Source organism: Phalangium opilio, unplaced genomic scaffold (genome assembly GCF_054372755.1).
Source record: "Phalangium opilio isolate 3A_F unplaced genomic scaffold, DU_Popi_V2 ptg000390l_1, whole genome shotgun sequence".
Taxonomy (NCBI): Eukaryota; Metazoa; Arthropoda; class Arachnida; order Opiliones; family Phalangiidae; genus Phalangium; species Phalangium opilio.
In genome coordinates, this window is record NW_028324234.1 from 8153904 (window position 1) to 8168257 (window position 14354).

At 35.2% G+C, this 14354-nt stretch overlaps 1 long non-coding RNA gene across 1 annotated transcript; it reads left to right on the forward strand.

The window, feature by feature from the left end:
* The first annotated feature begins 4234 nt into the window (after nt 1–4234).
* On the forward strand, nt 4235–4597 carry LOC149597063 (uncharacterized). Its single transcript, XR_016379376.1, has 2 exons — nt 4235–4347; nt 4409–4597. It is a non-coding gene; the product is annotated as an uncharacterized LOC149597063 (long non-coding RNA).
* The last annotated feature ends 9757 nt before the right edge of the window (nt 4598–14354 follow it).

Consider the following 14354-nt stretch of genomic DNA (forward strand, 5'->3'; position numbering starts at 1 on the left):
CACAACCCCCCCCATATTAGGGGTATCCACTCCTTTCTTGCTCCACGGCCTTCCACACCTCAAAATCCGGCCTCGATTATTTTCACACTATGCATATGTAAACGCTTTTGCCTTATTTAACAAATTTTCTCTAGAAATCTATAGAATGTTTTTGAGACTACAAAGTCCATACCTGTCCACCATCGCTTGGGCTCAGCTCAGCTCACGTTACTTTATAGAAATTGACAACGAGCTCACCTCAAGCTCAAAATTGAAACAATGTTTCCTTAGAGCTCAATGTGAGCTCAAGCTCAGTTAGTTTTTTATAAATGAGCTCGCCTCGGGCTCGGGTTCATTCGCATAATTTTGATGGGCTAAGCTCGAGCTCAAGCTCTCTCTAATATCTTTCGCGGGCTCAGCTCGGGCTCAAAATTGATAGAATTTAAGGCTCACCTCGAGCTCGGGCTCATTCAATTTAGTAAGCTCAAGCTCGAGCTTGGTCTCATATTTCCGGAGAATATTTCTTTTAAACAGTGTAAATGTTGAAATAAATAATTTTGCAGCTATTTTTACGCGATAAATGCAAAACTACAATACATATTTACTATCCAAATGACTTGCACTACATTTGTATTAAAATAATTTCAAAACTTCATCTACCAATGAGTTACGCTAGTTTCTGTTGGCACTGAATACGGCGCTGAGCCAAGCTGAGCGCAGTCTCAAAACAGTGAGCGCCCTTTCAAAATGAGCGGTCTCATAGTTTTCAGTTGGCCTTGCTCGAGCTCAGGAAAGCCAAAACATTTGTAAGAGAGCTCAGCGCAAGCTCTCGTTGATTTTACAGTCGAACCTGGGCTCAGCTCAAGGCTCACTTTGTTTGTGACGTATTGTGAGCCCGGGCTCAAGCTCAGAAAACTTTTTCATAAACTTTCGGGCTCGGCTCGGGCTCGTGACTTAATCAATTATTTCGAAGAGCCTCGCTCAATTCGCGCTCGGGCTCGCTAAATTGAGGTGAGCGCGGACAGCTATGCTACAAACTACTTTTATCCCAAACAGCGGATCGCAAAGTTATGAAATCTTTTCCTCTCAGATTGCAAGAGTCATGCATTACGTGGTAGTTCTCGTTTCCACACATTTTAAAACACCAGCTAGATTCCTCTGGTAGTGATATTTCGTAACAGTGCAAATCTGTATTAAAATGTGTTGCTTTATAAATTTGCCCCGCTAAATATACAAATCCGTTAACTGAAAATATAAACTCAATTTTCATGAATTCTGTTACGGTTTCTCCCTTGACGTTTTCAACTAAAAAGCAATACAGGGTATAAGTGACATTGTTGTATGTCACGGTTTTTAACGAATAAAGGGGATTTGGTAGATTTTGAGGGAATATTTCTTGTAGTTTTATAGGCAATTGCTTTTTATCTAAGAATTTTCCCATAGAGGTTTGTTGTATTCCAGGAATGCTTTCTGAAAGCCAGTTATAACATTGGTAAAACTGATGTCTAATAGATAGGGTTTTAGTCACATTGATTGTATTACGCGTCTTTTGAAATAGTGATTTAAAGTAGCTATGTTTACTTTCGAATCTCATGCACGAGATTGGATACAAAGGACCATATTGTTTAATAGCTGAAGGATAGTGAATTAAGTAATGGAATTTAGGTGTCAGCAACCCGGTGCCAAAGGTTTCACGAACACTTATTAAAAATTCCTCAATTAAAACCTGAAGACGAGGGATACATTCAAGTGCGCAGCTAGGGGCAAATAAGATATCGCAAATCTTTCTCAAATATAAATAATTCTTCCAGTACTCACTTAAATAAATGGAAATAACCGGAATAAACAAAATACCTCACTGGCTGTACCTTTCAAATTCCCGGGGCCTGTAATGGCACTTCTATTTTGTGTTTCCGGCCGATTAGATTCAGTCTTTCCATAATGGAAATTTTGGATTTTTTCATTTATAGCAGTAATTGATATTAATTTGCCATTTAAAAGCGCTTTTAAGCCACATTTTAAAATTGCTGGTATAACCCCTTTCAGTATGTCATGCATAATATCTGGTGGCATTTGTTTCGTGATGTCAAAATAATCAAGATGCATAAGAGGGCTCTCAAATCTAACTCCGTATATTGAGCCTTCCCTCGGATCATGGGCCACGTGATTCAAGTGGTATTTATGACGTGGTAGTGATCTAAGTGTGACGGCGCTCTCTTTAGTTTTGTTATATATCTCTTTACGATGTGTCATACAAAAGCGACTAATTCGTCCTTCTCCAAAATTGCAATTAAACCCACCTAAATCATGTAAACCCAGGTTGTCGCCACTGAATATAGAAACAAAGCCGTAAATAGTTTTTTCTAAAGAATCAATATAAATCCCTTGTTTTGAGAGAACATCTAAATAAAAAAGGGGCTTCAGAACTTCTTCCCAACCGTATTCTTTAAGGTAAACTGATTTAACTAATAGTATCAAGTGAATGTCACTTATTTTCGAGCGATGCTTCGCTTCTCGGTTTAAAATTGAAAAATAGCAGCCCATAAATTTCTTCTTCCCTCGCTTAGAGGACAGAGGGTCACAGACCTCAAATTCGTCAACATAAATTTGTAGTTGAATTGTTTCTGTATCAAAGGTTTCTGAACCTCGTGTAATATTTTTCGATAGTTCTCCTTGCAAAAAATGGGAAATACTATCTTTTGCTCTTCCCTCTAAATCTACATGCTTTTCAAACTCATTTTCCCTTGAATATATTTTCTCTAATACCTTTAACAGTGGAACGTAATGAAACTTTTTTTGCCTTCACTCCTAGAGAAACTTATTTCCATAGGCTCGATTAATCCCAGTTGTGTCTTACAAGCCGAATGAACTTTATACTTTGAATTAAGACTTTCAAAAGCTGCGTGTACTGTATCAATTGTCTTGCTGAAGTCGATTTCATTCAAAGAAATGTTTTTATTCGTAAGTTCTTGTTGTAATTGTTGGGTTTGCAATTCCAAAAGATGAAGGGAAAACTGTAGCAAATCATTTGAAAAACCCTCAACTACAGAATATGGAAGCTGATGCCCCTCTCAGTATTTGAGCAGTATCTTAATTATAGTGTCTCTAATATCTACCGGTTTTAAATTATTTTCAAATCTCTCATTCGGTTCGAAAATTGGTTCCTCTCGAGTTTCGTTATCATTGTCATATCCTTGTTCAGGTAGTTCTGTATTTACTATTTCGTCTTGACAAGAAAATTCGTTTCTACCTTTATCTTGTTCAATCACTTGTTTATGATATTTAGCAACATGTTTTCGAAACGTATCAATTCTTCTAAAACTTCTTCCACAACCATCTAAACCACACACCATATTGAAGTCTTTCTGACTTTCATGAGTATTTTTAATATGACTTAAGAGCCACGAAAAACGCTTTGAGTAGAAACGACACATAAAGCAACGGTATTCCATATTTTATCAGGTACAATAACTCAGTTTTTGTCACTCAGAACAGATCACAAAGATTCAGAGGAAAGTCTGATAAATTTTCTCCGTATTTCAAGGTGACTATATTGGTTTTGAGTTTTTTAAGCTAGGAGCCATGGAGGTTACTCTATTGTAACGTTCGAAAAACCATAGTGTTACTGCATTTTCATCTTCCGAATAGAGAACGTCAGTAAGGCTCCAAGGTTACCAATACCTTTGTGTCACGGAAAGGATTCTTAGAACTGGTTGAAACTGCACTCTTTCCAAGAATTTTTAGTAACAGCAGGGAGGAGAGAGCTGGTAACAGCCACGCACAGTAACGCCTTTTTTCTTATCTGTGTACATCTTTAGATTCGGTACGGCTTTCGTAAAAGGGGGTACTAACTAGAAATAGGAACTGGAAATAGGAAAGAGCTCTTGTGGCCTACAACAAAACTTCGGAATGTATAATTCATTGCGGGGATTCAGTGGAACTGCAATAACGGAAACTTCATAGTTTATCTAAACTTATTTTATAAATAAACGCGATTTAATAAAAAAAATGACGAAAAACTGTACTCTTGATTCTTTGAATTTGTCTTTGGATGACGAAGACTATGAACGGCCTAGCTATCTTGTTCAGATAGAAAGTTACAAGAAAACAGTTTCTCAACAAATGGTAAAAATTAAACATCTTGAAAATGAGAATGGCCAATTAAAAGGTCTCTAGAAAGTGTAAATCCGTAGTAGAATATGTTGACAACAGTCAATGTTTTTGCACGTGCAGAGCTCAACCAACAGACCCAAATAGAAATCACAAAACAGAAAAAGAGGAAACTTGCATTAAAAAAGGAACTCAAGAAAGTGAGAAAAATCAGCGATGGCCAAGCCTCACTTATTTTGAAATTATTAAAGATTAAAGGTAATGTTTTCATGTTAATTATCAAGCCATTTTATTTAACAGCTATTAGTTAAATGAATAGGAATCTTGCCTGTGGATCAGTTAAATGAAGGGGAATTAAAATCAGAACAAGAAATGATTTCCCCAACCCTGCAAGATGGGCAGGGTTTTGACTTCTAAAATATAAAATATTTACATCCATACTTTATTTTTTTATTCCCGAAAAAAAATCTGAATTTACTTCAATACCAAATAAATGACACATCCCCTCGGCATTTCTGTTTTTCTCCTACGAAGAAAGGGCCTGTGACAGTTACTACCCCTTGTACTTCTTATACTTAGACTTCCAGTAATAATAGCGGTCAGCCAAGTTAAAATGTCGAAGCGGCCCTCTTTTTGACCGCTCTAAGGCGTACATTATAAACTTTTGTGCCAGATCAAATACAGTACCGAAGGAGTGTCGACAAGGTTTGGTTGCTTTTGCATCGGCATTTGGTTTTTGGTTGTTGGTAGGAAACGTTTCACTTTTTGATCTGTTTTCAAGCGATTGGCGAAAGAGAAAAGTAGGAAAAAGGGACTCTCTAGAATGAGAAATTAATTTAAGGGATTCGCGTAATCACTTTTTCAACACAGTCATTGATGTATGAACTGTAGAGCACTTGCAAGTTTCAAAAGGTTAATGCTATAATTGATGGCAGGTGTACCTAGTATCAGCAGTTACCAAAAGAGCAGTTCCCGAAGTAGCAGCCGCGATTCCACAAAAATAGGGGCGTTGTTCAAAACTGCTTATTTAGAAATAGCAGCTAAACTAAAGTTTTTAACATCTTAACCCTACAGTTTGCTTTACATATTAAGTAATAGATCATCATATAATTACCTCACCTAGTTTTTACTCCGCGTGGTTATGTAATAACCAACGGATACCCAGTTATTAAGTAAGTTAGATAGTTCGTTAGTATAATGCATGCTAAAAGGCAGTGCAAGAGATTCCATGGATTATTGTAATCATAAAGGGGACTGGTAAAAGTAACAACTTTGATAGTTCAAAAATCGTGGCGCGAGGACGGTTTGGAAGTTAAATATAAGGCTGGGATTCTGAAAGGAATTGTGAAACGTATTTTACAAGAGTTTGAAGAAGTGTAGGGTCATTTTTAAACTTATACTGGAAATGAGGAAATGCGCACTGTTTGATAGTCCCGTATGGGTATATATTGTTCTTGACTCACCAGTTTTACGACTTTAGATCCAGTTTTCTTACACATATACATGTATAGAATGCGGTCCTTGCTATAGAATAATTTCGGTAGAGAGGGGGAGTGAACTGTGTATCCCATGTGTTGGAGGCAACTATAGCGAATACTATTTGCCTTCGGAAGGGGGATAGCACTAAGGTAAGAGATAGAGGGTTATGACGTTGCCATAGATGAGAAAGAAATTACTCAACTTAGGGAACCACGGTTATCAGGATCGCTATAGGGACTTGGCAGTACTACGTCAGGCTACCTTCCACTACTGCTAAAAAACATACCAGGAGGAGGGGCTTATATAGCTTTCATTCTGTTAAAAATAACATACTATAATGGCGCTGGGGGCGGAGTTAAGCCCGAATTTCCAAGTCCCTAAAGAGAGCTTTCAGTTGGAGGAGTAGCTGAGTCTCATGACATAATTTACGCTGCCATATTGGTAGGTTTAAAGCGGGCATGAAGGTGAGACCACCCAATATGGCCACCAGAACAGTGGTAAGACTTGGGAGGGTGTGACGTACTACTATCCCATTTGAAAGCTCTCTATTATGGGATCACTCATACGGGAACCGCTCATGTCAGGGCTTCCCAATGAAACACTATTAAGCAAATAGACAATTTGGATTAAAATATGAAGGAAAAACAAGGAGTTTTACTTCGATTAAATATAACTTTTGCTGGATTTAAAATTGTTTTTGAAGAAAAGACCCCCTTGGTTTTTCCATCCCACGTGCCTCGATGCACGGAGAGTTGCAGACCTACTGTCCGTTGCCTACGGAATTCTTTTTGTATTCCGTAGGCAACGTACTGTCGAAATGGTCTACAGCGGAAAATTACGACATTATTTAGGTTAGAGATGAGGATTTACAAATATTAGTAAACATTGAAAAGGACACTGAGATTCCAAATAAGGCCCAAATACACGTTAAACGCTTAGTAAGTTGCCTGTAAATAGTACAAACCAGAAAAAAACCCTAAAAGTTCTTTATCTGCTCTAGAAACTTAATGGAAATCCTTCTGATGAACCAGAAAGCTCTGCTCGAAAAAAAAAATTAAACTTTCAAACTCAGAACAAACATCTGATAAAGAGGTCTGTTTCTTGTTTCGATACTATTTATACCGCTGTATTGTTTGAAATGTGTCCCACAATTATTTGAGCTTGTCTTTAGAATGTCTAGAACTAGAATTAGTTACTTCCTTTCAATGCATAGAGTCAGTCATAAAAATGGGAAAAATAGTGGGACAAAAGGCATGGCATGAATAAAAGCAAGAGTGTCATGAACTTGGACACATGTTAAAAACGGTTTTTTTAAAACACCTTAATTTTTTATGTATTATTGGTTATTTCACCAAGGTCATTGAATCAGAGGTGGTCGCCCGTTTCCGCACAGTTTTATTTTTCACACCTTAGAGACCTATAGCCCGATTCCGCTCAATTTTTCATAACCCATTTCAGCACAGTTTGCAAAAAATATTTTCTTGTTGATTACATTTTAAAAACTTTAACTTATGCCACTGACCAATTGGACCAAAAATAGGCAAAATGTGAGGATTTATGATTATAAATTTGTCGATAGATTTATTTTTAATGCAGATTTTACAAACGGAATTAAAAATTGCTCCTTTTACTTCTATTTTTCAACAAAAACATATTTCTTTTAATGCTTTCGTCTATAAATCCATTTTCTGTATCAATAGTGATATTGCAATCGTCAAACCACAAGTTTAGTAGCATGCCTCTATTGTAGCATAACCTAACCCTAACTTAACCGCAACCGAACCTAACCTAATCAACAAGAAAATAAAAATGTTTTATTTGCAAAGTGTGCGGAAATGGGTTATGATAAAAAATGGTGAACTAAAATTTCAATGTAAAAACTGTGCGGAATTGGGCTCTGATTTTCGAAAATTGTGCGGAAATGGGCATCCTCGGAATCAGATGCCAGTAGCTCAACTGATAATTCGATTTGGTAAATAATATCAATCATCTTTAATTATGACAATTATTAAGACAGCGTTGTTATATTCATAGGATAGTGCAAAACACTAAAAAACCAATAAAAGCAATTTTGTCCAGAAGTGAATTTTCGCTAAACTATCGGCTGCCCGATTTCCCTGAATACATTACAAATGCAGAAATATACAAAGCTGCCCCACAAATTGAAAAACGCAGAATTGGAAGAGAAATTATATCTTTCCTTTTTAACGATTTGCTGGAAAAATATTCTTAGTAAGCATTTCAAAATTGTAATTCTCTTGTGTTACAAAAAATCTTATTTTTTAAGCTTTCCGAATAATCATTTATTTGTGGCTCAAAAGCTAGTACAGAAATTCCCGCATCTAAGTTGTGTGCCTGAACCAGGATATGTAAGTTTGTGCTGATCTCTCTCATCTATCCCATGAAAAATTGAGAAAATGTTTTTCGAGCGTCTCAAGAAAACTAGATAACTTCAGAATTACCACTGTTCAGAATCCCTTTCTGTAAATGATAATGGTTTTCAGAATTCCTGGTGGCATCAACTAAAATGCAAGTTTAAAAACCATAGGATGAGTCATAAAAATGTAGTTGAGATTGCTGAAATGAAAAAAAGATTTGGTAGATCTAAAGTGAAAGACGAATCTACAGTAGTACTCAGATTTGAGGTACATTTTTCCTTGGGTATCTAAAGTTTTGTTTTTATACTATTAAAATAATCATTAAGGCTGATGAAGACATGGAGGATGAATTGAGCATTGAAGCTCACGTTAAATTTATGCAAGAAGAAATTGCCAAATCTACTCAGGATACTTTTATTATCAATTCTAAAATGGACACCACTTTTAATGCCAGAGTTAAATTTATCCGCGAGGAGAAAAACGTTAAAAAATTCTAGAAGTTTATCCAGCGATTTCAGATATTAACCAAGTCGGTTTCCAAAATTTATTATGGTTTTTAAGTCATATTACTAATCCAGACTGTAACACACTTTGTTAGATTCATTTGGAATTCAAAAGAATTAGCAAAATTTCTGCTGTGGATAAAATATGCTCTGTTTGAATAAGTGTTCGGAACAAATTTGGAACACTGCTCCTAAAGCTTTAACCCAAGATTTAAAAGCAAAAGTCATGGTTCTCATAACAAAGGAAACTAATTTAGATGTTCAAAAACGTAATGAGAAAAATACAGAATATATGACGCCCAATTTTTAAAATTTTCCTTTGGTGTAGGATTGAGAGTATTTAGCACTTTGCTGCTCATTCCAAGCCTTTTTAATAAACTTGTCCAAAGAATGTTCTTGCCCTTGGACAAAGTAGAAGAAATTAAAAACGTCCCCACAATTGTATATTCAGATGGGGAACACTTTTTGGGAAGCTCCTCTTTTGAAATTTATGTCGATTCAGTTAAACTTGCAGAAGTCTGTGACGTATCGACTGCCATAATTGGCTTTTTTGAGACTTTTTGGATCTTTAATATTGTTTACTCCCCTCTTTTATTGAAAACATTGTCATTTATGGAAGCTGGATTACTTGGACTGAAACATACCAAATACGGAGTTCAAGTCAGAAATAGACTGAAAAAATTCCAGCTTTTAGATGAGGAAAGAAATGCAACTCCTGAGTAAATTAAGGAAACTTTAAAAAGGCGAACGAGTGAAAGGGTAATCGGTTTAGACAAGCATTTGTCATTTTAACAGTTTTTTCGAACTGACTTTAACCACTAAAATCAGGACTTATTTAATATTGAAAAAGCGTTGAACCTAAGTGCCACCAAATTAAAAAAATCAATCGTTAAATATCTCCTCTTTATTGTCTTTTACCAAAACCCATTGACAAAAAAGATTTATGACCATTTAATTCTCCCATTTGGTTTTAAATCTTACTATCCTTAAGTTTCAGTCGTTTTTAAAAACTCTGGCTGCTTGTTGTTTCTTGGTTTATTATTATTATTTTTTGCCTTAAGATTTTTTAAAATTTGACCATGAGTATAGTTATTACATTGAAAAGGAAATTTAATAAATTTAAAAGTAATCTTGATTACAATGCAAAAAACAATTTCAACCATAAACTTAACCATATGCCAAAACATTTTTGGTTAGAAATGTAGGATCCATAACTATTTGCGGTTCCACTAATAAAAATTTCTATAAAATGTGATACGTTTTGTTCTCTTTTATTTTAAATTAAATGATCAAATACACTTGTAGAACTTAAAATAACAAACTAAAAATGGGCTTGATGTTTATTGAGAAATATTATTCCATATTTTGTTTAAACACGCAAATGCAAAGGTTCCATAAGGTTAGGAAAACGATTGTAAATGCTATTTTCAAGGTTCATGAAAGGTGTTTCTAGAATTTTTAAACAAGTCTCTTGAGGTTTGCGACGGGACTAAAAGGAGTTTCTTAAGGCTCACTTTAAGGTTTGTGAAGGGACTTAAAAGTTTCTTAACATTCATTTAAAGGTTTGCGAAAGGACTAAAATTAGTTTTTAAGGTTTGTGAAGGGACTAAAAGGAGTTTCTTATGGTTCACTTTAAGGTTTGTGAAGGGGCTAAAAGGAGTTTCTTAAGGCTGACTTTAATGTTTTTGAAGGGACTAAATGGAGTTTCTTAAGGTTCACTTTAAGGTTTGAGTAGGGACTAAAAGGAGTTTCTTAAGGCTCACTATAAGGTTTTTGAAGGGACTAAAAGGAGTTTCTTAAGGCTCACTTTAAGGTTTGTGAAGGGACTAAAAGGAGTTTCTTAAGGCTCACTTCAAGGTTTGTGAAGGGACTAAAAGGAGTTTCTTAAGGCTCACTTCAAGGTTTTTGAAGGGACTAAAAGGAGTTTCTTAAGGCTCACTTTAAGGATTGTGTAGGGACTAAAAGGAGTTTCTTAAGGCTCATTTTAAGGTTTGTGAAAGGAATAAAAGGAGTTTCTTAAGGCTCATTTTAAGGTTTGTGAAAGGAATAAAAGGAGTTTCTTAAAGCTCACTTTAAGGTTTGGGAAGGGACTAAAAAGAAATTATAAAGGCCTAGTTTACGGTTTAAAAGGGTTCTGTAATTGGTTTAAAAAAGGGTTTGAAAAGGTATGTGACTGGAGTAAAAATGGAATAGAAAAAAACCCTAAAAGGGCTGAATTTTGGGAAAAAGTGAAATACACCTTATATAAGGTTATTTTTAACAGTGTACGATAATATTAGGCTTTATATGTCATTCACACTATAAAGATAAGTTAAATCATTTGTGGTACCTGTATACGCCTGGTCCTAGCCATCTAGCCCTAGCAATTGAACTAAGTTTCCTAAAGTAGTCTGTTTTAAAACTATTAAAATGACCTTCATACTTTCGATCCCAAAGTGGCATATGATCTAAATATTGTGATATTATTTACAAGCATTTGGATATGTACTGAAAAATATGTATGAAGAGCACAAGATCTAACTATCCAATAGCCAAGTCTTGCTGGCATCCAACACGCGCTATATTTTTTATCTACAATATTTATGAACTCATATAAAAATCTACAACTATCTTCTCGTGCTCCTTCCACTCATTCTTGGACTTCTTGGTTATACCTTTTTCATTTTTCCCCATATTTTTATACTAATATGAAACAAAACTACGAGTTATTGCGCATAAAGAGTTCGCCATATTGCTGCCTCAGCATCTAAGCACGTGATTAGACGTTTCCTAATTGGCTAGTTGCCTCATCAATCAAGTCTACTGCGGTCAACCATCAATATTGATCCTCAATTTAGTGGATATCAACTAAAATGAACGAAAAAACCGTCAATTTTAGCGAAAATTGATATGTGTTCGGTAAGCTTAAAGAACGTCGAAAAACTTATTTCAAACGATTAAAAAACCTCTATTAACTGTAATTATTTACCTGAATTACCTTTTTAGACGAAAATTCGACCTGATAACAAAGTATTTGTTTCTATGGGTGTTATAGTTAGTAAGAAAATCCAGATAAAGTTGTTCAAGCTCGGTAAAAAACTAAACAAGCGTCGACTGCTCAAAAACAAGTTCAACCATGGAGCCTGTATCTTCTTAAGATTCAGGCTCCATGGTTCAACTTCCACAGAATGAAGCAAACTGGAAATGTCAACTTAACTTGTTATTAGGCACAAAGCTAAGCCCTCCCTTGTTCTCAATCTGCTTGAAAAATGAAGAAATGGGTATCAGCGCGCTAATAGGTTAACCTGACGTTTAACTCAAGAGCCGTACTTCCGTAATTAACTAAAATTAACATACTTAGACTAAATTTTTTCTGATTACACTAGCCGAAAGCACACCCTGAATACTTAATTGTTAAATTAAGAGTATTCCGAAAAGTAACTTCGCTCTAGTTTTTCAGTTAGAGGTGGTTAAATATTACGAAAAACCCCATGTTAATCTCCATAGGAAAATAGGTAAAAGCATGTGAATTTTGCTTTAACGTTACAAAAGAGTATCAAGTCATATCTACAAGGGCCTACCGGCCCTGTAGAATTTGTGAGAAAATAAATAATTACTAAATGTATTTGTGGGAAAATAATTAATTCCTAAACGTACTTGTTGGAAAATAATTAATTATATTTACCTATATTATTTTTATTTGATTGGTAATATTTCTTATTTGTCGTTCATTAGGATCTTAGACTAGCTTATCACTCGCCTTTTTCTTTTGTTAAAATAAATCGTCTGGATAAAAATGTGAAATTAAATGTGTAATCGTGTTAGCCCGGGGTTTAACATGATAGATTAGCCGGGTTTCTGTTGGTTATCACGAAATTCGATATAGCTTATGAAGATCTTACATCTTTTGTCGGCCTCATCGCTTTGTCTAGGTATTTCACTCTGGGGTTTGTTTTGAAATTTCTTCGCGATCATTTCACACACAGATAGTATATCCGCAAAGTTAATCACGCCCCGATGTCTCCTACTAAAGGGAGCATCAAACACTTTCGAGTCATTCCGTTTGCTCAATTACTCGAACCCTGATTGATACCTCTCCGAGTGACTATGACGTCACGGAGTGGTATTGTCCGTCTGTCACCGCGTTCGCAGTTGGCAAATCATAGTAAACGTGTATGCTATATCTGGATCGCGGTGCAATGAGATAGAATACATGTATTAAACCTAAAGTCACAACGAGGGATCTCGAGATCTACGTTTCGCGTTACACTTTTTGTAATTTGCATGAATCTTTAACAAATACGGGTGGCGCCACCTATTAATCACTCGAAGAACTCTTTTATTACCGTCTGCTGCAATAATCTGTTGTGTAACAAGCTGTCAAGATATTTTTAAACGTGTTAAATAAAATACGCGTGTTAAGTAATAAAAACTCAAGTCCTTTTTAATCTAAAAATAGATGAAATAAAAATCATAACTATGTTTCTAATCGCAAATAAGCGAGTAAACGTTGTAATTGGTTCCGCTAGAGGCTCACAGATGGCGCCGTCACGTTTTGATAAACGTCCTTGACGAAAACAATGTGTTTCATCGTAAGCCCGTTGGAATTGTAACTCTGTCTATCCAGGGTACGAGAAACGTCGAGCCTCCCAATGGCTGCGGATTTTCTTCTCATTTACTGTGAACCAGCGTTGCCAGATTGAAAAAACGAAATTATGGTATTCTCGCTCCAAAATTATTGAATTCTTGGCAAAATTATGGTACGGCTGGTAAAGCCCTTTTAGGCATAGCGTGATCAAGTGGACTATGTTCAAGGACGTGCTAGCCGCCTTCCTATCCTACCCTATCATCCATCCTTGCCGTGAGACCTCTACATAGATGGGCACTATCATATCATTTGATACTTTTACCACTTGATACGATAGAAAAATAAATCTGCCCCAATCAAAGTATCAATTTTGATAGTTATTTTCGAGAAAAATTTGAATTATAATGATCGATTGAGTTTGATAGCTTAGAAAGTGCACTCGAAGTTGATATGACTCATTTATTCGTTGAAATCTTCTAGAGAAAAATATCGATTTTCAACGTGATCTGGCTACTAACCCCATCTTTTAGAAATCATAAAAAATGATAGGCATTATTCCTTGAGAAATATATTGATTTTTGAGTGATTTTATTTGGCGACATCTGTTTTCTGATTTCAGTTTAAAAAAGTTATGAGCTAATCTTTGATAGGCAATTTTGATAGTTATGAAAATTTCTGGAAAGTTAAGTTGTTTTTTGAATGATATCGAAGTTTTTAATATATTTGAACGTTAGGAAGTGTAGGTTTATTCTATAAGAAGATTCTGTACTTGGTGGTCGTTATAGCCCTCTCAAACAAATAAATAAAAATAAAATAAACGATGGTAAACAGTTCAAACTGTGAAGACGGAGCTTCTTGTTTATAGAAGCTCCGTGCTGTCACTGATGTGAACGACTACTCGAGGAGGAAGAACGATTCCACGAAATCATCCAAACGTAGAAGTAGATAAATTAAAGTGTAGATTTTCTGATTTTTATTACCCACAGTTTTTAATTGCAATTTTTGCCTTTAATTATTATTAGTTAACCGTTTATAGTAGATGGTTTAGATTAAATCAAGGGCGAATAATTTGAGAAATTTTGGATAGTAGCTTATGAACTATAGACAGTTAAAAGTCAAACTCGAGAAATGAGATTATGGAAATTATATGAATATATGAAAATATTAGAAATTCTACAAAATCAGGAAATATCAGGAATCGATTAAACAGAGTAAAATTAGGTAGAGACCAAATCAGTTTGATCGAAAACCATCAAATTTAAAGTCCGGAAATTAAATAATCGATTAATTTAGTCGTTCCTAAAGATTTCAATTTGATTTGATAGGAAAAAAATCTAT